This window comes from Peromyscus maniculatus, chromosome 18, assembly GCF_049852395.1.
Source record: "Peromyscus maniculatus bairdii isolate BWxNUB_F1_BW_parent chromosome 18, HU_Pman_BW_mat_3.1, whole genome shotgun sequence".
Taxonomy (NCBI): domain Eukaryota; kingdom Metazoa; phylum Chordata; class Mammalia; order Rodentia; family Cricetidae; genus Peromyscus; species Peromyscus maniculatus.
In genome coordinates, this window is record NC_134869.1 from 26,426,507 (window position 1) to 26,453,329 (window position 26,823).

A 26,823-nucleotide genomic window follows, 5' to 3' on the forward strand; every position below is an offset into this window, starting at 1 on the left:
ATTAAAGGCGTGCGCCACCACCGCCCGGCCGAGCTGCTTTCTTTTATAAGAGTTGCTGTGGCCATGGTGTCTCTTCACAGCAATAGAAACGCTAACTAAAACACTGGGTCAAATTACTTTTAAAAAATTGAAGTTAGATATAGATTGAATTCAAGTGAGATGACTGAGCAGGCAGACGTTATCTGCTAGCTTTAATGATGTAAGTATGGTCCCCAGGTCCCACATGGCAGAAAAAGAAAATCAGCTCCCAGAAGTTCTCTTCTTGACTCCACGCATGCATCTTAGAAAGCATGTGTTAACTTCCTGTCCCTTCACACACACACACACACACACACACACACACACACACACACACCCCACACACACACCCATACACACACACACTAGTATATAAATAAATTTGTCAACATTTGTTATTTTTTTAAAGTAATTTGTCAACATAGTTTAAAATACATAGATTATTTTCACGGAAAAATTTTAACCTTTGACCTTTATTTAAAAACCCACCTTTTGATTTTGCTTCTGATAGAAAATTAGTGAAGTATTTAGCTTTAGACTAGTTAGTTTTTTTTTTCTTGTTAATGAGTTATTGTTAATTTATAATGCCACTGTAGGCCATATTTTAAATGGGCAGTCTTTTCCTTTTTCCTTTTTATTTTTAAATGGTTTTAATGGAAATAGAATTAAATCACTTCTCCTTTACTTTCTTCCCCCCAGCTACCAGCAATTATCCTCTTTTTCAGCAATTCTCTACCTGTGGGTCACAACTCCTCTGTGGGTTTAACGACCCTTTCACAGTGGTCCCCTAAGACCATCCTGCATATTAGATATTTACATTATGATTCATAACAGTAGCAAAAATCACAGTTATGGAGAAGCAATAAAAATAATTTTGTAGTTGGAGGTCACCACAGCATGAGGAACTGTATTAAAGGGTCACAGCATTAGGAAGGGTGAGAACTACTGCTGTATTGAAATCCTCATACTCAAACCTGAAGTTGTTAACCTCTTTCTTTTATTCTGTGTATGTGCATGTGCACACATTCAGGAACTTCTATATATTAGATATATAGTATATATAGTATATCTATCTAGATATAATTATATTCTATATAATAATATTAGATATATATTGTATTCTATATTATAATATATAGAAGTTCCCAAATCTATTTTTGGTGTTCGTATATCTATGGTTTCATGACTGATCACTTTACAGTTGACAACTAATGAGGGGATTCATCCCTGAGAGTCTCTAATTCTCCTTCTTCTAGAAGTCAATAGTTTTGCCTGGAGCTCTATTGCTGAGCGTAGGACCTAGCAAAAAATTCCCCTTCTACAGTCCATTTGTATCACTATTCTTCCAATCTCGTTTATGTAGTCATCTTTAGGAGAAACTGTTTCACAGCTGACTTCCTGGTATTCTGGCTCTTACAATATTTCTGCCAGATGAAAGACAGCAAATGATTTTTTGAAGCTTTAAGCCATATCAAAAATAAGTAAATAAAAATAAAAAATTAATGTGAAATAAAGAAATATAAGGAATGCATAAATGAGTCCCCTTATTAACACACAAAGGGAACATGAAAATATGCAATAATAAACAGATAATGCAAAGCTTATTGTGATGAAAGTATAAATATCGGAGTTATAATTGCATCTCCTATTTACTATTTCATTCTCTAGCCTATCACTTTCTTTGAGTATAATGATCTCAAAGTAAAGAAAACTACAGACTATAGATAAATCAACTCTAAAAAAGCAGGAACAGATGTTCTTACATGAATCACACCTAGAAACAGGAATATGAGAGGTATGAAAAAAATCAAATGAAATAATGCATATAAATGTTTCACTGAACTCATAAAAAAGCAGTGTTGAGATAAGTTCAAGAAAAGTAGAAAACATACTAATATGTTTGTAAATAAAAGTTGACACATAGAAAGGAAAACTTTGCAGAAACCAGTTGACAAAATATGGTGCTAATACAGAAAAATTTCTAACTTTATTAAATTGAATCCAAGTAAGGAAAAAAACAAGCAATTTATTTACCCATAGCCTTTCTAGGCTTGGGTATCTGTAGTTTCATCCAAAACTATATTCTATAAGGGCATACGCAGATCTTAGTATGGCAAGGATATCCATAGACATAGGAGAGATGGATTGAAGAACATTTTCTAATTTGTTTTACTTTTTTAAAGCTATGTACTCATCCTTGCTCTCTTTCAAATTCATGGCCTCCTTTTCTTTCATTAAATGTTGCTATATGTGCGTGCATGCGTGCATATGTGTGTGTGTGTGCGTGTGCGTGTGCGTGTGTGTGTGTGTGTGTGTGTGTGTGTGTGTGTGTACTAAGAAGATTTCTCCAATCCTGCCCTGCTTATAAAATATTCATGCAGAAGCTTATATTAATTACCAATTGGGCCTATGGCAGGCTACTCATTAGCTGTCTCTTATAACTTAAACCCATTTCTATAATCTATATTTTGCCACATGTTCTGAGGCTTTACCAGTCGACTGGCATCATGCTCCTTGGGCAACTTGGCTGGTGTCTCCTTCCAGACTCTGCCTTTCTCTTCCTATCTGCTTGTGTTTCCTGCCTGCCTCTAAGCTGCCTTGCCATAAGCCAATACAGCTTTATTTATTAACCAATCAGAGAAACACATATTCACAGCATACAGAAAGACATCACATAGCACTTCCCCTTTTCTGTCTAATCAAAAAGGATGGTTTTAACTTTAACCTAGTAAAATTACATATAACAAAATGGTTATCAAGTAAGAATTACAGTTACAATAGCTAGTCTTTATATTTGGTAAATTTAAAGAAAATATTCTATGTATCCTTTATTTGTGAGTCTTAGGTTTCATATCTAATTTATCTTTTATCATAACCAAGGAAAATTATAATTATAACCATATAGTCTTCAACTACATCAAAGACCTCAGAAGGAAATAACATTACCTAAGAAAACAGGAAATGCATTGTAAGCAACTTCCAAAATTCTGGAAATGACAGAGACAGCTGCCTGCCTGGACAGTCATCCAAAGTTCCTCTGTAACATTGCGGCATCCATCTTCAGTCAGTAGGCCTAGAGGTTTTAGCCACTTCTCCCTGCGTCCTGTAGAATATTTGGCAGTCTCCTCTGCGAAGCAGGAATCTGAAGGACCATTTCATCTTACAAAGTTCAGTGCTCACCTTCCTATGGGTCCTGCATGTCCAGTTTATAGAACATACTCTCAATCAGTTGACTAAAGGGCACTTTTTTGCTCTGTGGCTAACTTTTTCCACAAAGAAGGCAAACTCCATAATGAGTTTCTTCAATGCCCATCTCCTCCTTGAAATAATTGGTTTCTGCAGAAGCAGACATGTCTCATTGTCCAGAAATGTCTAAGTTCTTAAAACATTTTAAATGCTGTATTCTGTAGGTCTTTGAAGTATTTGAAGATTACCTATATATCTGAAATATATCTATTTGTAGAAAACTTAACTAGCATGACTGTAAGTTTGATTTATCATAGATGACTATTAATCTGTATTTCGTAATTATACATTGCAATTTCATATGAGATGCACAAACATAACTTAAACAAGAGTAGAAATATATATATATATAATAACAAAATTAACTTTTAATTTGTATCAATAAACTAAAATCCATAGCAATGTAAAACATTTTAAAAATTTATTAGACAAAAAAGGGGAAATGTGATATTTTACTTGTGCTGAAATGTGATGATATTTTATTTGTGCATTAATAAATAAAGCTTGCCTGGAGATCATGGGGGAAAAGCCAACCATTTTAAGTAAAAGAAGAAGTCAGGTAACACACACCTTTAATCTCTTAGCAGGATCTCTGTGTGTTCAAGGCCACACTAGGAAATAGAGTCAAGCATGGAGACACACGCCTTTAATCCCAGTACTAACCATAGAGACCTGGAGGTCTGTACAGATAGACAGACAGTGACAGAGCTGTGTAGAAAGAGGAAGTGAGGTAGCTGGGCTAAGAGCCAATGAGAGAGCAGAAAAGCAAGGCCTATAAGCCTGAGTAGACAAGAAGTCGCTGTCCTTGGAACCTGCAGAGTTGGTGAAGTGAGGTTAGCTGGTGGCTTTCCACATTTCCCTGATCTCTCTAAGGTTTAACCCAAATTTCTGGCTCCAAGTTTTTTTATTTAATAAGACCATTTAGAAATTTGTTTGTTTGTAGTGTGTGTGTGTGTGTGTGTGTGTGTGTGTGTGTGTGTGTGTGTGTGTGTAAACATATACATCCATTAATGCATGAATACGATCTTCTCTGTCTGTAGAATGCTACTTGTATATACACGTTCATTGCTGAGCATTTGGTACTCAATAGTCATTCCTGATGATGCTCTCAGGTTTCTCCATTTGCCCGTAGTTCCTTGGGTAGGGCTGAGGTCTCACTCAGGGAACTATGTGGAAGAGGGATTGGAAATAGCTGGAGAATCATGGGGTTTTCTAGGAGATTGAGTCTCCTAGTATTGTAATAAATTACATCCATAAAAAATTCATCAACATGACTACCTAAGCATGAGTTGAACAAGGACAACAACAATAGATATGTTAATGTGAGTGGTGTAAAGACATTTTTAAACCATAGCACTATCAACTAATATTTGAAAGACCTGAGATCAGATTCCTAGAAACCATGTAAATTCCCTGCCTCCTCCATGTCCTCCTCTCTCTCTCTCCCTCTCTCTCTTTCTCCCTCTCTCTCTCCCTCCCTCCCTCCCTCCCTCCCTCCCTCCCTCCCTCCCTCCCTCTCTCTCTCCCTCCCTCCCTCTCTCTCTCCCTCCCTCCCTCCCTCCCTCCCTTCCTCTCTCTCTCTCTCTCTCTCTCTCTCTCTCTCTCTCTCTCTCTCTCTGTGTGTGTGTGTGTGTGTGTGTGTATGAGTGTGTATGTCCTGAAAATTCAATGCATTTTCAATCACTCTAACACTAAAATATATCTGAAGACCAGTGGGAACATATTTGAATTTTCAAAATTTTTACATTACTGTGGATTATTACCAAGCACAACAACTTGAATGGCATTAGAGACATATTTTTCATGAAATTCCTATGAAATATCTTTTTCAGTTAGTATGTGCTATGAGAATACATCATTTACTTAAATATAGTTTTCTGTCTCTCACATTTCCTCAAAGTAAAGATGGTGATAATAATATCTGGATTCATCTGTAGAGGTGCAACATATACCAAATCTTGGGCTGAGTTTTGCTTCTGTGTTTATGGGTTCTGGTTATTAAAACTAGGGTTTTGCATATATTACTCAATGCTCTACCATGAGCTATATCCTTTTCTATTTATTATCCTAGAAAAACTCTCACAAAATTTATCATTACCCAGGCTGGTTCCAACTTACTCTTTAGCCCAGGTTGGCTTTGGACCTTGAAACCTTCTACCTTAGCCCATAAGGATCTGGTATTACAAGCCTGTACCATCAGAAATTGGTTTCCTAGGATATAGGTATTTAATGTGAATCCTCTTATTTTGATTTCTCAGAAGCCTCACTGAATTGAGTTTACTCAGGAAATTGAACTTAAAGAGCATTTTGGATTTGTCAAATTTCCAGCAGTGACCGTGGTGGCAGGCAGCTCATGCCTTTAATCCCAGCACTCAGGAGGCAGAGCCAGGTGGATCTCTATGAGTTCAACGCCAGCCTGGGCTACAAAGTGAGTTCCAGGAAAGCTACACCGAGAAACCCTATCTCAAAAAAACAAAAACAAAAACAAAAACAAACAAACAAACAAAAAAAAAAACAACCAAACGAACAAAAACAAAAAACAACAACAACAAAATTCCCAATAATAATAAGTGGTATAAACAACAAGCACTAAGAAGCAAGGAAGTCATCATGAGAATTTTCCCTTTAGCTACTTTCCTGCCTGTCCTTGCCTTTGGACAGATGAATACGTTTTGTAGTAGACTTTAAACCATTTTTATTAGCACCAAATTTGACAGGATTCAGATATTATATCTACACTTAGTATTTTGTTTACTACTTTCCATAACTAAATGCAAGCTTAGACATCAGATGAAAATTAAATTTTAGAGAATTTAATCTTGATTCCTGAAAATATGGTCCATGTTTATTAAAACATTGTTCTGGACTTGGGGACATGCATTATGCTTCAAAATTCAGCAATGGGTTTCCATCCACCTATAATTTCCCTATAGAATTATCTGACCAATTAATACATTTAAATATTAATCATCCAGATATGTGTGTCATTTATAACTCGTGTGCTATTTTAAGAAGACACAGCGTTAAATTGGACATAAGTATTCCTTTTTATAGAGCACTGAGATTTATTCAGTACTATAATCAGTTTTTTTTCCTACATATACTACCAATTATAATATGCACATCATTATCCTCCAGCTTTCAATGTTTTATTCAAATGGCTAGTTAGGTTCTCTTTCACATCTTTTACCTTTACCTCTGAGACTCCGTTCTCTTCGACATTCCCTATCTATCGCTCGATTACAGAGTTCAAAGAGGTCCATAAAAATGCTTCTAATTTTCATCAGTTACATGCTTACTGGTTCCTTAGCTCAGTTCAAAATCGAAAGCCACTTCCAAACTGTTATTGTGCCCTCCATTGCTGTACTGCAGCTGTGGAGGGCTTCTTAAGGATTACTATTATACTAGTGTTAATCATGGTTTGATTGTTTGTAAAAAAGTTCATTAGTAACGGGTGTTTAATGGTTACCTGTGAGCATTTGAAAATGGCACAGTGGTAATCAGGCCTCAAAGGACTGTGTCTACCTAAGGTTAGCTGGAAAACACTGCAGCCTAATTAGCATCCCAAATCACCACCCAGCCATCTGTTATCTCTAGGCAAAGCAGAAGAAAATGCAAATGACTAGGAAATAAGAGCTGTGTAGGGGGAGTCCATATTTTGCTGCCCACCCCCCCCCCAGCATTTGTATCGGGGTCGAGGCTGCTGCCGATGAAAAGAGGCTTTCTTCTCTGTCATTCCCGTATTGTTGAGAACTGTGTGATGAAAAGCATCAGAGAAAAGAGCTCCAGAATCACAACACACACTCATCACTTCAGTCTGCTTTCAAAGATCAAAAACAGGCTGCCAAGCAGGTGGACCAATAGCGCTTCCTGCACCAGAGCGCCCTTATCTGTCAACTTACACTGATGTAAACTTGTTATTAAAATGACACGATTTTAAATAAGTAGCGTATTTTGTTGCCGGATTTTAAAATTACTCTACTATAATCTTAGCCCTAACAACACCCTTATTTTTCACACAATTCAGTTTATATAAAAACAATCTTTGCTTCGATATGAAACAAGCGAATGGTGTTGTTATGTTTTGGCCTTTTGAAGAAATTAGTTTGGCTTTTTTTTTTTTTTTTTTTTTTTTTGAACACAATATCCTTTCCTCCTTCAGGATTTTCCTAAAAATCACAGAAACATCTAAATTTCACTATGTAATAATGAGGCAACAGAAATGTAAGGAAGAGAGCAATGGAAAACAAAATGTTACAATGACTTTATTAAAAATACTTGTAACTTCTCTTGTCTTATCTATTGTTCTGTCCCACTGAAACAGCTTCTTTGAATACCAAAACCATTTATAAATATCCTATAGTGCATGACAACAGACTCCATGTAGGAAAGAGGGTGTTTCCTTTCTGTCACCAATAGAAACCCATCAATCTCTTCAAAAGTAAAGTATCTCAGGAGCCCTGAGGGTTATACTGTCTGAAAAGAACACTTTCACATGCCTTTGGGGATCACATAATCATTGTCACATAACAGAAATGGGGGAGAGTTTACTCAGACATGTTTCTTTTAATATTAACATAAAATAGATGTAATGATAAGACCAAACTGCCAGAAGTTTGATACTTTCATCAAACATTTTTAATAGTAAATTGACATTTTACTAAATTAATGCTTACTCTGTATCAATGTTTGAGTGCAGGGTGTGCAAATGTATGTGTAGGTGCTCATACATGTGTGTGCAAACAGAGGCCAGCGGTTGGCACTGAGTGTCCTAAATGATGGAATTCCATCTCATATTTTAATTCAAGCTTTTTCACTGATACTAGACAGTCTGGCCAGTGAGCTCAAAGGAGCCTCCTAATACCACCATCTCAGCGCTAGGGGTGCTTTTTGTATAGGTGCAGGACATAAATTCAGATAGACAGACTTGCTTACTGACTGACACAACTTCCCAAGTCTTGATTATTTCCTCTTTTTGTACTATTGCTGCGTAGGGTACTGTGTCACACAGAGCATAACAAAATACTCCTAGAAATATTACACATTTCTGCCTCATTCTGTCAATACAGATTATCTAGTACCTCATATCTCCTTAAGTGACGTAGCTTGTGTTGTTCTATCCTTTCATGTCTAGCATGGAAGAAATCTGTTCAACAAAATTAAGCAAAGGAGGTAGGGAGGGCACTCAGCATGTAAACCACATATAAGTACTCTACTTTTGAAAATTAATGACACATTTTTTAAAAGGTTAAGTGAATGGAGAACTGAACTATCTAAGATGGAGCTCAACGGCTAACCAGGATTGTGGGTACATATACTGGAGGGCACTGTTTTCAGCTACAATGTGATTTTAGATCATGTTTTTAGTTATACTGGTATACTTTACATGACACTGCCTATATTGTGGAGCAGATATACAATGTTGTTGTCAATCCAGTTTTAAAAGAACCATGCTGTGAAGAATTGGGCACAGCAGATAATGAGTTAAATGAGAGAGGTTAAGGTTATTTGGTAATACATAATAAATGGAATAAACTCTCATTTGCATCATAACCATTTTATTTTGAGCAATTTTTATTGCCATGATTTATTTGGAGTGGGTGAGCATGTATGCATGTGTATGTGTGTGGGCAGTATGCATGTGAGGTAAGAGTACAATTTGTATGAGTCAGTTTTCTCCTTCTATCCTGTGGGTCCTGGGGTTTGAACTCAGGTCAGCAGGTCTTGCAGCAAATACCCTAACCACCAATCCATCTTGTCTGCACTGGACTTTTAAATCATACAAACTTTCATATGATTTATTTCTTTTTTTATAAAACTGTGTTCATAAATTACACATTTAAATAATCAGTACATTGTGAAAAATGCTGTATCTCCTTTCCTATAGGCCCACAGTTAGGTATTGATTCCTTTCTTTGATTGTATGACAGGTTGAGCTTTCATAGTTTAGAGTTCCTACAATGGATGTGAGTTGCATCAACACATTAACAAAGCTATCAACAGGGCCCATCAAAGTCTTCTTTCAATATTTTACAATAGGAATAAAAATTACATAGAACAAATAGGCAAAAGGGTTTGAGATAACAGTAAAAACTTACAAAACATCTTAAGGATTATGCTAAAAACTTCAAGTTCATTTCAAAATATACAAAAAGAAAACTTTTGTAAAAGGATTGAACTTGGATAAAGTGAAAGTAATGAAACAATTTAAGAATTTGATACAAGCCGGGAGGTGGTGGTGCACACCTTTAATCTCAGCACTTGGGAGGCAGAGCAAGGCGGATCTCTGTGAGTTCGAGGCCAGCCTGGGCTACCAAGTGAGTTCCAGGAAAGGTGCAATGCTATACAGAGAAACCCTGTTTCAAAAAAAAAAAAAAAAACCAAGAGCAAAAATAAAAGTTGTAGATTTGAAAACAGGGTTTTATATACTCCCAATACTCACTACAAATTATTAAAACAATGTTAACCTGATAAGTAAAAGCTTCTGGAAAAATTCTTAAGTTAAAGATAATCCGATGTTCTTTTTTAAATGTTCATACAACACACAGTATAAAATAAAGACCACCATGATGTTCCCTGAGCAGTAGAGAGTATGAAATACATATTTTATTAAGGTCTGAATACTCACTTGTTTTTGATTCTCAGTATCTGTGAGTAGCCATGAACCTCACTCAGTATTTATTTCTTTCTTTATAAAGAGAAACATTTCTGATATAGGCTGAGTGTAGCATTTGAAAAGCTTATGAGAGGAAAACAAAAGGAATGGTAGGCTTCATTGGATTTTGAAATTCTTCTCCCACTAATGACACTATGCTAGAGACTTAATCTCAGTTTCTATGAAGGAGAAGGATAGGCACAACAGAAAAGCATCCTGGTGTGAAACAAATGTTCACGCAAGCACTGGGAAATGGCTACAAAAATTTACTCGATGTCAAAGACATAAAAAAGGATGATGGCGGCCTGCAGCAAACAGAGGTCTGTCTTTTACCCAGGAGACTGAGCAGCTATTATTCAACTCTCATTAATTGTGTTATAAGTATGTTGGCCATGTTTCCAGACCCTCGGGCAACTTAAATGATTCTAGACATCTGTTTTTGTTTGTGTTTTAAATTGTCAAATTAGTCTTTGTTAATGTTATTCTAGTGCTTCTAATATTATGCCAGTCAGAGGATATGGCACTTCCCTCCACGATGGCTTTTAAAACAATTATGCTTTTATTTAATTGTGTCCTGTGAATATGTTTACATACCCATTAGATGGTTTCTTTAGTATTATTGGCACATGAGATGTAAATTAATGCATCTATTTCTTTCTGCCATTTTTATTTTGACCTACAATCCCTTTTTCTACAGTCCCAGCAAACTGTAACAAATGGAACAGTTGCAAAATTTCTTTACATATTCTCATTTCATAGTGTATTGGAATCTTCCTACAATTTATTTTATATTCTATTATATATATAATCATATATATATATATATATATGAGAACAGATATATAATCACATATATGACGACACATTATATATATTAATATATTACTTATAAACACATATAATATATTATGTTATATTATATTGTATCTATTATGTATGTTACATATATATCCCTGTTTCTGTACTTCAGCACTGGATGCTGAACTTCAAATCTGTCATAATTATAATCCTTTACTCCTTACTGCATCTAAATTTCATAGAATAGATGAATAAAGTATTCATTTTTTAATTTTAGATATTGTTTCCAATTTCTAGGAGCATTTCATAAACAGATAACTTTAAAATATTTAATTAATAAAGAGCTGATTCAGGGGCCACACTTCTCATCTCAGCACTGGGGAGGTTGAAGCAGACCACTGATTTTTACAACAGAATGAGAGACACTTTTTGAAAAGGTCAAATGAGTTAATTTGACTTGAATTCCATACACGGTATTATGATTGTGATGTTGAATATTCTGCAAATATTTACTTTAAATGGGTTGTTGTTTACGGTCCATGTGCCATGGGTTAAAGTCTGCACTAAGGGTAGAATTGTCTGGACACACCCTAGACTTTCAGGATGTGTCACTGGAAAATACCTACAAAATAGTTTGAGGACTCTTTCCCAGTTTCTTCTGATCCTGGTTGTCTCCAGGTGTGTGACATAAATGGCTTCCCTTTGCAGCAAACCCCTCCAGTGATGAGCTGCCTTGTCACAGTTCCCCTAAAATGTGGTCAATGGCCATAGGCTAGAAGATACAAACTGTGAACTCTAATAAACCTCTCCATATGTTATTTAACTTACATATTCTGTCATATTGATACAAATATGTCAAGTGCTTTTGATTATCCTCTGTGAAAAACAGTCAAATTTAGTTTATATAATAAGTACACATTATATATCTTTCCCTATATTATCCTGTACATAAAGTTTCCATAAACATGTATTCAAACTAAGTATCAATAATTATATTTGATGCAGACAGTATAAGTATAAACATTTAGCATGATCTCTGCTACCCAAGGAATCAATATATATATGTATATTGAGAAATATCAACAATAATTTTTTGTAATACAATAAAACTTGGAATTTGAAATAAATTTTAGAATTTATATAATATATAAAATATAGTATATAGTTGCATATTATATGTATATATGTACACATATATGTTCTACTCACGTGCATTTTGGGCCTACATTTAAAAAATTCAAAGTACTCTCAGTGAAATCAATTAAATGTGAGGGAACCTTAAGGCTTTGGAAAAAACAAAAATAAATCAGTAACAAAATCAGTAGGCTTAAAGAAATAATCAAAATCAATATCAGAATGAAAGTTATTAAAATGCAAATATAAAAAAATTGAATGAATCAATAGTTACTTGATTGTTTGACAAGCTCTTAACCAAACTAACCAAAATAAAGAGAGAGGAGACCTCCAATTTAAGTAACCATATGGCAGTCTTCTATTTGATAAGATAAATTATAAAAGACATATAAGATTATGTGTGATAGAATATTATATATATTAAAGTATATATTATATATTGGAAGTCATCACTTGCCAAATAGAAGCCCAATGAACTTTTGGTTTATATATCCAGTGGAACAATTTTAGACATAAAGAAGAAAATCGCAGCAGTTGGAGATAATACTAGTAAGTAAATTAAATATTGAATTGGTCTCAGAAAGACAAATGATTTTTCTCTCATTTGAATGATGTAGACTTTTTTGGAGATACATAAAATCATAAAAGTACAGAGGCCATAAAAGTAGAAGTGAAACACTCGATGGAGATTACAGTGGCTAATGAAAGGGAGGGGCCATAAAAGGGGAATGTAGTGTGGGGCTGGTGGGCTATCATACAGTAAATTATATATACCAGGACATGTCATGTAAAAATCTTTTCTTCCAATAAGCACTAATTCAGGACTTTGCTCTTATAAGTACTTGGCATCCCTCCCAATAATTCTTGTAACAATGATATAATGAAAGTGCTCCTTCTTTAAGTTGGGAAAGTTTTCTTCTATGATCTTGTTGATACCACCCTTGGGCATATACCCAAGAAATGCTCAATCATACCACAAGAGCTCTTGCTCAGCTATGTTCATATCAGCATTGTTTGTAATAGCCCAAACCTGGAAACAACCTAGATGCCCTTCAACTGAAGAATGGATAAATAAAATGTGGCACATATACACAATGGAATACTACTCAGCAGAGAAAAACAATGACATCATGAGGTTTGCAGGCAAATGGATGGATCTAGAAAAAATCATCCTGAGTGAGGTAACCCAGACTCAGAAAGACAAATATGGTATGTACTCATTCATAGGAGGATACTAGATGTGGAACAAGGATGACTGGACTGCTACTCACATCACCAGGAAGGCTACCTGGAAAACAGGACCCCAAGAAAGACACAAGGATGGCCCAATGATGGAGAAATGGCTGAGATCTACATGAACAACCTAGACATGAGTGGGAGTAATGAAGGGCAAGGGTCGAGGGAAAGAGAGCCTGTGGGAGCAGGAGATCCCAGCTGGATCAAGAACAGAGAGGGAGAGCAAAGAATAGGAGACCATGGTAAATGAAGACCACATAAAAAAAGGAAGAAGCAAAGTGCTAGAGAGGCTCACAGAAATCCACAATACCCCCACAATATACTGCTGGCAATGGTCGAGAGACAGCCAGAACTGACCTACTCTAGTGATGGGATGGCCAAACACCCTTATAGTCGTGTTAGAAACCCCATCCAATGACTGAGGGATCTGGATGCACAGATCCATGGCTAGGCCCTGGATGGAGCTCCGGGAGTCTAATTAGCGAGAAAGAGGAGGGTTTATATGAGCAAGAATTGTTGAAACCAAGGTTGGATAAAGCACAGGGACAAATAGCCAAACAAATGGAAACACTTGAACTATGAACCAAAGGCTGAGGGGCCCCCAACTGGATCAGGCCCTCTGAATACTTGAGACAGCTGATTGGCTTGATCTGTTTGGGAGGCATCTAGGCAGTGGGACCGGGTCCTGTGCTCATTGTATGAGTTGGCTGTTTGAAACCTGGGGCTTATGCAGGGACGCTTGGCTCAGTCTGGGAGGAGGGGACTGGACCTGCCTGGACTGAGCCTACCAGGTTGATCTCAGTCCTTGGAGAGGCTTTGCCCTGGAGGAGGTGGGAAAGGGGGGTGGGCTGGGTGGAAGGGGAGGGGACAGCAGTGGGGAGGACAAGGGAATCCATGGCTGATATGTAGAACTGAATGGTATTGTAAAATAAAATAAAAGGAAAAAAAAAGGAAGAAGAAGAAAAAAAGAAAGTGCTCCTGTGATGTATCCTTATGGAACACTGAAAAACAAACAGTCCAAAGTTCTCTTACAATGTTTTCAATAGAACTAGAGTCTATACCTTAACTACTCTTCAGCTTTCTAATTCTTAGATATATCATGAAATGGAATGGGAGGAAATTTCAAAGGCCATTGTGACTTTTGAGTTGATGTTCTGAAATTCACAATGCCATTTATGATGTGGTAGTATCAGTGCAAACAAGTGGTCAGTGGTGGGTGGTTGGTAAAATTTCTAGATGAGAGAAAATACAAATTAGTTTGCACAACTCTGATAGCGAGAATTATGATACAATACTGACCACAGGAATTTATGACAGAAAAAAAAACAACTTAAAGTCTTAAAAATAAATCACTCAGTTTTATGATTTTTCAAACTTCAAATTCAAGGATTTCAGTATTTTGGCAACTGCTGTGGATTGTCCACCTGAACTAGATGGCAAGACATTCCTGCAAAAGATGCCTGATGGCTATGTCATAGGCTGTAGAGAAATCAAACAGGAACATGGCTGGCAGTGTCTTCCCTCACTGGGCCACAAAGTGCTATGCATGCTGTAAGAGAACATTGTAATCAGTAGTTTTCCTCAGCTGTGGATGCTGTGTGCCATAATAGAGCCAAGCCAGGCAAGACAAGCCTACTGGTGTGTTAGTGGCAAGTCTGTTACTGTGGTGACCAACCACTTTCTGATTGAATTTTATGCTCACTGTACATCAAGTAATTCAAGTCTTGTACTGAACCCTGCTCAAAATTCTGTGGCTGGAGTGGTCATAGGCCCTAGTGAGGGAAGTCACTGATACTGTTTTACTAAATGAACATGATGTCTTTAATAAATTACCTTCTGAATAATTGTTCAATCTACCCACAGGTTAGGGCTGTTGCCATGTTTGGTCAGAGAAGCTTCATTTTGTAGTGGTCAACAGTGACTTGAAAGATTCAGAAATAATCAAAGTATTAAGAATATATGGCTGCTGATGTAAGTGGACCATCTATTTCAACCCTTCCAAGGGTCAAGAGACATTGTAGAATAAGGGGCAGAATGAAAAAATGACCAAGAGGAGCATCAAGAGGCAGTGTAAAATACTGATTTATGGGCATGGTTTGGCTCTTGCTCTCTGGAACTCAAAACAGTTGTGATCTGCACAAGATGGCATTTATCACCCTTTCATGGAAAGGGGATAAAGGGCTCATTGGGGCTGTGCTTCATCCTGAGGCTTTACAAAAGTTAATGGTTAATGGAGGAAGGAGACCTTTCTCAGTGATTAAACTACTGGTAAGCTGACCACACTCCTACAAAGAACTCTAATGTAACACGTTGCATCACAAATACACGCAAAGGCACAGTTTTAGTGGGGGATAGTTGGGAAGAGAAAGGGGATTCGCAAGATTGTGTAACGCAGAAGAGTTACAAGGGCGACTATGACTGGAAATATGCATATATATGAAAACGTCATTATGGAACCCATTATTAAGTAGAGCTGATATTTTTAAACAAAGAAGAAAAAATTTAAAAAATTTAAGAGACAAAGAGACAAAGTTCTACAATTCCAGTTTTGTGCTACGTTCCAAAAGTCAGCCAATCAGAAATGATTTACTCACTGACACTTCCCTGCCAACCAATCCATATCAGTATCACTAACCAAGTTCTTCTTAAAATTGGACCAATCCCTTAAGCTTTTCGGAATTCGCGAATCCCAGGGTGACATCTTATCCCAAATAGTCTGTAAGGGTAGTACCATCTCCTCTTGCCTGTGCCCCACCAACATCTCTTTCAGCTTTCTCTTTCAGCTTAACACAAACAGATTCTTCTCTCTCTCTTTTTTTTTTTTTTTTTTTTATTGCAGCCGTTGAGTGGCAGTTTAATCGCATTTGATGGACCTTCGTCATTGGGAAAGGCTATGTGGGAGATGAAAGACTGCGTTAAAATCTCCTGTGCACTGAACCTCATAACCAGGCAGATAATCCCAATGTAAACAGTGTATTTGGACTCGCCTCTCTCTTGTGGGGCACAGGCACCTGTCAGGATATGAACAACAGCAATGTGGGATGGAAAACACGTGCTCCTACAGGCACTTGCTTCCAGTTAGAAAACGGTCATCCTTGAGGTGGGTATCTTTAGTATGTTTCCTCTAAATTTAAAACTCAGAAAAAAAAAAAAAAAAAACATTGGACTTTTCCTGGGCCATAATGATTTTAAAAGGCACAAAAAAAGTGAAGAATCTGGCAATGTTCAAAAACAATATTGGTCCCATAGCAGGGTCTAGAGAATACCAATCCTACTACCAATGCAAAGAAGATTATTTATAGTTAGGGTTTCAATTCCTGATGTCACTCTCACTTATTCTGTGAAAGCAGTCCCTCAACTACACCCACACAAAGCACTTATGGCTTCAATATATGCAAGAGGAAGGAGCTATTGTCTAGATGGATGTCTTCCAAGGTTGAAGGCTTGGATGCTGGGATAATACTATTGCATAAGAAGGAATACCTGAAGGTAGGGAGAGTGGAAGGTACTTAACATTGTGAACATTTCCCTGAAAGATTATAGAATGCACTCTGCCTCTTATCCTCTGAGACCTAGATGTGAGTGTTTTCATGCTCTCCAGCACTCACGCCTTGCTTTTGACAGCTGATGGACTGAGCACAGGTGTAAAATAAATGGAGCCTATGAAGTATAACAAATATATCAGCCCATAGTTTCCAGGACCCATGAGACAAATAATACTATTCTCTTTGTAACTGTGATAAGAAGTCCACTAATACAGCAGGAACATAATTCAGCAAATGGCATTCTCCATGGTCTCCTTCCTGAATCCTCTTCTCACATGCAAAATTCATTCATATAAATAACTCAAGAAAGTTTCATTCAATACAGTAATAGTTCTTAAATAAAAAAATCTCATATGTATGTGTGTGTGTATGTATGTATGTACGTATATATGTATGTACGTATCATGTAAAGACAAGGTACATTTCATCTTTCTATGAGACACGTTGTTGTCTTCCAAAAGATTCTCTGACAGAGCAAGCATAAAATACACAGTCCTATTCCTAAAAAGAAATCCCAGAGAAGAAAGAAGATGTAGGAGTTATATTTCTCAAGCAAGCTGAAGACCCTAGATAGACAAGTCTCATTAATCTCAAGGCTTAAGGATATTCCTTATTGTATTGATGTTCTTCCATGCTGTGCTGGCTAGATTTATGTCAACTTGACATAAGCTTGGATTCTTTGAGAAGAAGGGATCACAACTGAACCACAACTGAAATGTCTCCTAAGATTGTCTGGTAAGCTAGCCTGTGGGGCATTTTCTTGACTGGTGATTGATATGGGCCCAGCCCATTGTGGGTAGATGGGACAGGTGATCCTGGGTAGATATAAAAACAGTAGGCCAAGCAAGCCAGTAAGCAACACTCCTCCATGGCCTCTACAGCAGTTCCTGCCTCCAAGATCCTGCCCTTACATTCCCGGATGATGGATTAGAAACTATAAACTGAAATAAACCCTTTCTTCTCCTGTTGCTTTTGGTTTTTGTATCACAGCAATAGAAGTCCGAGGGAAGACACTCTAACTGCATTAAATTGGAAGCATCACCTTTTCACATCTTTGTATTGGCTCAGTGGGGTGGCTTTTTCCCCACAGCTCTCAGCCATCTTAAACTAAGGACATGAATCTGAGGAAGATAACAGCTGTGGTTCCTGTGACAAGAATCAGCACTCTGTCATTTCCTAATTAGTTGCCTTCCCTTAAAGTAAGATCAGTGTTTACACGCATTTTTCTATGATCCCACAGTAAAAACACCCCCAGGTCTGTTAAATTTCCTTTGGTGTGCTTCTTTCCTTATAGCCTTTATTTCAAATGGACAACGTCCTAGCTAGCATAATCCTATCTGCATTTACTGCTTCTATGGAGATATTTACAAAAATGTGTTATATGCAATACCTAAGAGGAAATTGTTACTCAATCACATGCATACTTTTGTTGTAGTAGTTTTGGGATTATGTTTTTACCTGGATAGTTTGATTATTTTCCAAATTGAGTAATTTTTTTTCCTTTTTTGTATAATAATTAGTTCAATTTCTCTCTCCCTTTCCACGTTTTACAACCTGCTTTAAGGAGAAGCAAAGCCATTATTCCAACACTTTGTTTCTCAGTAGTTTTCTCGGGTAAATATCAAATTTCAACTCTTCTGATTCTACCTTCCAGAAAACAACACTGAAATACAGTTTAGTCCAATTCTTTATAGCAATGTTAGCCTTGCTCCAATTTTTCAAAATCTCTTCCTTTTTTCTTCTGCGATCTTACTGGAAAGTTCAGATACACAATGCTACCAAAGCTCTGATCATCATGATGCATCTGTTACTTGATGTGACAGAAAGCTTCTTTCTATTCCTTTTGTATCCTTGTCAAACTACCTATAGCTACATTCTTCATAGAATTCCCTTCATAGAACCTAGACTTTTTCCTACCCATCTACTTCCATATTTTAAGTCAACTGTTATAGCATCATTTACATCAAAACACCTTAAGTTTTAGCAATCAATTCACACTACTATAGTGAAATATAGCCATGTGGCTTAGGAAGAAAGTTTTTATTTCCTCATAGCCATGAATACTAGATTTGAGAATCATGGTTCTGTCCAACTGGATGATGGCTGTCATACCATCTTACAGAGAACTGTCTTCTTGATAGTTTTGAGTGTGGATGCAGAATAAAGGGGGCAGGACAAGTTCTCTAGTAATTTTTCTTGTAGTGTCAGGGCTAGTCTCTATTAACTGCATTTAATCTCAACTCCTTAGAAGCTCCATCTACAAGTACAAAGTTATTGATAGTGTTCCAACACATTAAACTTGAATGCAAACATCAATCTTTAAAATCTGAGTCTTGCTTGCAATGACTATTTCAGCTATCAAATATTAGTGAACTGTGGTGATATTTTATTTGTGCTCTAACAAATAAAGTTTGCCTGGGGATCAGAGAGAAAAGCTAGCCACTACATTAAACATAGAAGTCAGGCAGTGGTAGCACATGCCTTTAATCCTAGCATTCAGAAGGCAGAGATTCATCTGGATCTCTGTGAGTTCAAGGCCACACTAGAAACAGAGCCAGGTGTGGTGGCACATGCCTTTAATCCAAGCACTAGTTAACCATAGAAGTCTGGAGGTCTATACAGAGAGATAGGAAGTGATAGAGCTTGGCAGAAAAAGGAAGTGATGTAGCTGGGCAGAGAGAGGAAGATGGCAGAGCACAGAAAGGTATATTGTTGTAAGTATACAGGAAGTAGCTCTCTTAGGCTGAGGATTTCCCAGCAGTAGGAACTTGTGGCTGGCTTGTTTTATCCCTCTGACCTTTCAGCTTTCACCCCAATATCTGGCTCTGGGTTTTTTATTAATAAGACTATTTAAAGTTCGTGTTACACTGAACAAATGCCATTCTGAATGCATGCTTTCATTTCTTTTGAATTTATATGGCTATAGAAGAAATGGTTAAAAAGGAACAATATTATACTTATTTATGAAAGAAGAGATTCTTTGAACTTTTTCTGTGCCAAGGAATTTTTTTTTCTAAGCTTCAAGAGAAACAAATATATACTCCTGGTCTCACAAGATAAACTAAAGGAACCAAAAATAGAAATAGTCCACTCTGATGTGAGGTTGGAGAAAGAAAGAACTCCCTGTATGTTCATCCAACATATAAATGCTTCCTACTTTTGTGGCTGCAAGGTCCTCAAGTATGGAAATGAATAAAGAAGCAGTACATTGAACCCAATTTTTATAATTCTTGTTCACACATTCAAATTGCTACTTTTCAGGCTGAAGTATCCCCTAAATACTCCCTGTATAGTTCCTCAGCAACATTGCTGGTCCACATTTTTTTTGAGATAGGGTTTCTCTGTGTAGCTTTGGAGGCTATCACTCTGTAGTCCAGGCTGGCCTCGAACTCACAGACACCTGCCTTCCTCTGCCTCCCAAGGGCTGGGATTAAAGACATGTGCCACCACCGCCCAGTGCTGGTTTACATTTTTAAAGGTTTATTTTATTGTTGCTGTTTGATTTGAGGGGTTATTATCTTTTTACATACACATATGTATTGTGTGATGAAGACACATTGTTTTATTTTTGAAATTAAAACTTCACCCTTGCCTTTCCTCCTCCCAACCCTATTTTTCTCTCTCAAATTCTTAGCCTTTATTTTTGGGGTGTGTGTGTGTAATATAGCACAGGGAATTATGTTTAAAGTATATTTAAATGCAACCTGATTAATCTGTATAATGTTGCTTATCTATAAGACTTTCAGGCTTATCACTTGTTATTTGATAACTATTTTGGGTGCTCTTCCCTGGGGAAGAATATTTCTCCATGTGCTGGTCCAATAATCTGTATTAGTTACCATTCTCTATAGACATATAATTAATAGAATAGATAGATAGATAGATAGATAGATAGATAGATAGATAGATAGATAGATGATGAAGATAGATAGATAGATAGATAGATAGATAGATAGATAGATAGATAGATAGATAGATAGATAGATAGATACAAAGGTTGATACAAAGGTTGATACAGAGATAGATAGATATTGGATTTATTAGAGTGGCTTGCAGGCTGTGGTCCAGCCAGTCCAAAAATGACTTTTCTTACATAGAAAATCCAAGATTTAGTAGTTGTTCAGTCCATAAGACTGAAGGTCTCAACATGTCTTCAGTATACAACAGAATCCCTAAGAAGAAGATTCTAATGCCAGTGAATCAATAGTGAGGGCAAACAGGCAAAGAGCTGTCTCTCAAAGGGAAAATAATAGTCTGCAAAGGATGTCATAGCCTTACTCCAAAATCTCAAGAGTCTCTGTGATTCACCTATAGGAGCCTACCATAGGCTCCGAATAGCATCTCTTTCTGCCACTGATACCTCAACCATCAGATCTGGTGTATCATATGGCCCAAGAGGTAGCGCAGCCTACACGGAAGCCTAGACTTGTTAAAGATCTCTTTCCTTTTCCAGGCCCACTCCAAGCTAACAGCTTTCATTTTCAATTGGTTTATGGGCTGAAGGAACACATTCAGCTAAAGAATGTCCTATGTCCAGAATCCAATAGGCCCACTAAACACTGTGGTTCTTTCTTGATGATGGGAGAAACTACATATGGAAGTTTTGACATCTAAGTGTATCTGTCTTGGATAGAGTTACTATTGCTGTGACAAAATACCATGGAGAAAACAACTTGTGGATGAAAGGGTTTATTTGACTTATACCCACACAGCACTGTTCACCATCAAAGGAAGTCAGGACAGGAACCCAAACAGAACAGGAACCTGGAGGCAGGAGCTAATGCAGAGGCCATGGAGAGGTGCTGCTAACTCGCTTGCTTCCATGGCTTTCTAAGACTACTTTGTTATAGATCTCAAAGCCAACAACAACCCAAACATCGCACCACCCATGCTGGACTAGGCCCTCCCACATCTATTACCTAATTAAGAAAATGTACTACAGATGGATCTTATGGAAACATTTCCTGAATTGAGGTCCCCTCCTTTCAGATAACACTTGCTTGCGTCAAGTTGGCAGAAGACTATCCAGCACAACAGGGTTTTCTTAGTTTTATACATCCAAAGATGGTATTTTAATTGCAACAGCACCCCATGCAATAGCCAATAAATGCATGTAAATGTCGAACATCTCCTGAGAAGTATAAATCAAAACTGCATTTCATCCCAACTGAAAGGCTGCCATTAAGAAAGAATGCAAATATTATTGAGGACTTTGGTAGGTATGTGAACTAGGGCAGCCATTGCAGAAATCAGTATGGAACTTTCTAAGAATACTCAACCCTTAAGACGGTACTGAGTAATACAGATATTCCTCCTCTAGGTTTATACTTCAAGGTCAAAAATTGTAATAAAAAAAGAGTCTTTATTATAAAAACCAGCCTACTCCCACCCAATCAAGGCCAGACGCTTTGCAGCAGATTTATCAGGAAGCAAAGGGTTTAGCACAGGCTCCTTCATACATACAGCTCTGTCCAGAGGCTTTGTGCTTACTTTTGTGCCTATAGTTTTCTATTCCTGTGTAAAGAAGGGAAAAGATTATTTGGCTTCTATCCCACTGAACTCTGTATTCGTTTCCACCCATCATTCTGATTTTCAGACATCTACTTTCTTATTTCTCTGTAGTGTTAACTGCACTGTCTTCATCACTCATATTTATACCACTGTTCGCTTAATAGCCAAACATCTTTCTTTCTCTTATCATGTAGGCACAGAGGTCCCTCACATCCCTGGTTCCAAATCTACATTAGTATTTCCGTAATCATTTCTGATTCGCCTTCCTTGAGATCAGAAGAGATCCTTCCAACTATCCTTGATGGCCTGAAGTTTTTATGTGCTCCCTCAATCATCAATTTTATTCCCTGTGCTGAATTTTTCCTTCAGTGTCAATCATTTATATAAATATTCAAACATATTCACAATTGAATTCTGAAATACTATAGAAGCATGCCATGACTGAAACAAATCCAACACCCTCAGATTTCCTCTTCATACCTGACTGCTATTCTTTCCATACAGGCATTTCCCACGCAAACTTTTAGCAACTGATAGATAATGTAGCCATGTCTTTCTGTTTTTATTTTTTGCCTTTACAATCATTCTCTGAGGCTTGTTCTCAAGATCATAAGTAAGCTACTTTTCTTCTTAATGCCTTTTTTTACCTTTCCCTGTTTTTTTTTTCTGTATTTCTACTGAAAACAGCATACATATGAATGCTAGGACAGTCGTTCCCACCCCCTACCCCACAAGACATTCTTGTAGTTTATTTCCTAGAAGTCTTTGGCTCCATATCGCGTTTCTCTTTTCTGCAAAGTTCTAGTACTATATTCATTGTCTTCAAATCGTCTATTTCATGATAGCAAAAAAGCAGCCATATGCCCATACATACACTGTATGTCAGATAAGCAACTTTATGAGAGGCATCGTTCTTAATGTGAGGAATAAAATCGCAGTAACAGTAATGCTTCTTACACTTTAATCAAATAAGCATGTAGATAGCTTGTTAAATACATTCTGTAATCATTTTTATTTGGAGAAGTATACAACACTCAAGGAATGTACAAAAGTCAGATGTGATAAGAGGAGACTTGTGGGGGTGAATTATATTTGGGTTGTTTGATATATTAGATATAATATTTGATATAATAGCAGGAACTTGGTTATCTCACTAATCTATTCAAATTATTGCAGACATAACATAAGCAGAAATAAATTGTGAGACCATAGATGAAGCTTTCAAAATTTGAGCACTTGTAAGTTACAGATTAGTTTGGAATTATGCCTTAATGTGATTGTCTGTTCTTGTATAATGTTTCGTTTATGGTGTTAGATACCTACCTTTCTCTTGCCAAAAAAAAAATGTGTCTTTCATCCAACTTAGGCTAGTCATACACTTGCCTTGAAATTTTAATTTGCAACAGAATTTTTACATATGGTAGAAAAATGTAACTCTCATTCATTGTAGTATGTCTACTGACATAAAACTGTTGAACTGATATTGTTCACTGCTTTTAGAGAAGATTTACATAAGTCCAGTGTTTGAAATTGATGCTTGAAAATGCTATTCATTAATGAATAAAGGTAAATGGGTGACAATTTAATTCACATAGGAGAAAACTTTGGAGTTAGACACTGAGTTTATTGAATAATTATTGTGTTCATGGTATCCATTAAACAATAATCAATGGACAATGAATTATTTGGGTCTGAGACCTGGGAAATAGTTTTACAAGTAATAACCAGCCCCAAACTTTATACCAAATCCATTTAGGATCATGTGGTGACATATTTCATTTAGCATGTTTATTTAGAAAGAAAGAAGACCTAGAGTTCACCTCCTGCAGTAAGGGGAAAAACCACCACCAACACACACACACACACACACACACACACACACACACACACACACACACACAGAAGAAAAAAATCATTAGAAAGGAAGAATTAAAACCCAAACCTATGCAGATATTCAGGTATTTAAGAGAGTTAATTTTATATTATGTTGCTGCCCAAAGGCACTCAAACTCCATATTTTGAAAAACAAACTGTGTGCACATCTCTCGAGCAGCATGTTCTACTCATCTTCCTTCATTGCTTCTTTAACAAAGTTATTCACTATCAATCTAATTGTCAGGACCAGCAACTATGCATCATAATTATTTGTTTTCTTATATACTTCCAATTTCAAAAACAATCAACAAGATCACTTTTATATATCTAAAATTGTTCTTCAGATTGATTTTATTATGTCCTTTTGTAATCTCATAACCCTTTGCATTTATTATGCTACTATAATATTAGACTTTGCATTTCATTTTGAAGTTGAGTGTATAACAAAGAGTGATATGTGTGCTGTGAGGTCTTTTAATGTCTGTCATTATTCTTAGTGGTTTTACTATTGTTATTAGGTTGCTATATTTAAATTTAATGAAGCATTTATTCTCAATCAAGGAGACCATTGAGATAATACAATTCTATAAGTCTGTGGTATGAAATCAGAGTAATAAAATTTATTTGGTGTGAGATGATAAATGATTGATTATCTTGTCTATCTATTAATATTCTTTTACTCATCTTGTATGCAGTTTACAAGTGAAGCAAATAATAAAGATATTTCTTACCACCCCTGATCTTTTCCATCAACTTCAGTGAATAAACGTTAAAGAACAAATTCCCTGGACATGTTCAGCTTGAGACAACTTTTTTACAATAATTTGGTTCTGAATGGGTATGGTCAAGCATGTTTTTTTATCAAAAATATACTTTTTAAATATGTAAAAATTGATTGAAACATAGGAAAGTCAATTTTATTAATATACAGTGTTTGATATGGCCTGAGATTTGAAAGATTTTTATTGTTGAAAGAAGCTCAAATGTGGAAGCTGTGGATAGTCCAGTGTGTAAGAGAACTTGCTGCAGGAGTGTGAAGACTGGAGGTTCCATTCCTAGAACCCATGTAAAACACTGTACATTGAACACCTTGCTGTGTTAGGTAGAGATGGAAGGATTGTTAGAGTTGACTGGATACCAGCAAAACTCCAGGCTGGATACTAAATTCTGGGTTCAAGGAATAAGGCAGAAAGTCCTAGATCAGAACAGTGGACATCTTCCGCATTGCCCCACCCCCAGCATGTGCACATGCATCCCATGCGTAGACAAATGCACACTCACATACATTACATTATCCCTACGGATATATCTACATTAACATACGTGCAAATATTTTGAACGTATGTTCAAAAGAGAACATGCAAACTTGGTCTTTCTCAAGCTGTGTCACCTCACTCAATGATACCTTTCCGTTCTATCCACTTGTCAACATATTTCATAATTTCGAACCCCTGAGAAAAGACCCATTGTGTATACATGCCACATTTTTACTATTCATTGTTCTGTTGATGAATATCCAAGCTGGCTTCATTTTCTTGCAGTTGTGAACAGTATGGAAATGAATAAGAGTATGTAAATATCTCTGTGGTAGGATGCATGGTCCCTGGTGTGTAAGTTAGTCACGGTACAGCTCTATCATGGCACTTCTATTTCTAATATTCTGAGGAACTTACTTTAGCTAATATTATAATAAATTGTGAAAAACTGACAACAGTTGTCCTAAAATTTAAAACCATACAAAATGTCACTATGTCCACTTAATACTGTGGTCTGTGTCTTGCACAGAGAAAAGATAATAGAAACGTGTTAAAAACAGTAAATAAAGCAATGAAATTGTTTATATTTACAGGTGACATAATTCTAGTCAAAAGACACCATAAATGCTATCATAAAATGATTAGACTTAATAAATATTATCAATAAAGCTGCAGGATACACCTGTATACACAAATCAGTTGCTTTTATATGACTAAATAATGAGATTGCTTTGGAATATATGATTAACATGGGAATCTAGGCAGATATTTATTCTGAAGACATACCTACTTACTTGCTGAAAGAGCTACTGAAATTCCTAATGCCTTTTCCCCCTCCTCCATCCTACTTCTTGATAAATAAACTATATTTAAAAAAAAAAACACAAATGTTTCTTCTTAAATGTGACTGCTATTCTTTTTTTTTAATTTTATTTTACAATACTATTCAGTTCTACATAACAGCCACAGATTTCTTTGTTCTCCCCCTTCCTGTCCCCCTCCCCTTCCCCCCCAGCTCACTTCCCTTTCCCACCATCTCCAGATCAAGGCCACCCCCGAGGACTGAGATCGACCTGATAGACTCAGTCCAGGCAGGTCCAGTCCCCTCCTCCCAGACTGAGCCAAGCGTCCCTGTATAAGTCCCAGGTTTCAAACAGCTATCTCATGTAGCGAGCCCAGGACCTGGTACCACTGCCTAGATGCCTCCCAAACAGATCAAGCCAATCAATTGTCTCACCTATTCAGAGGGCCTGATCCAGTTGGGGGCCCCTCAGCCTTTGGTTCATAGTTCATGTGTTTCCATTCGTTTGGCTATTTGTCCCTGTGCTTTATCCAACCTTGGTTTCAACAATTCTCGCTCATATAAACCCTCCTCTTTCTCGCTAATTAGACTCCCAGCGCTCCACCCAGGGCCTAGCCATGGATGTCTGCATCCAGATTTTTCAGTACTTGTATGGGGTTTCTGGCACAACTATTAGGGTGTTTGGCCATCCCATCACCAGAGTAGGTCAGTCCCGGCTTTCTCTCGGTCATTGCCAGCAGTCTTTTG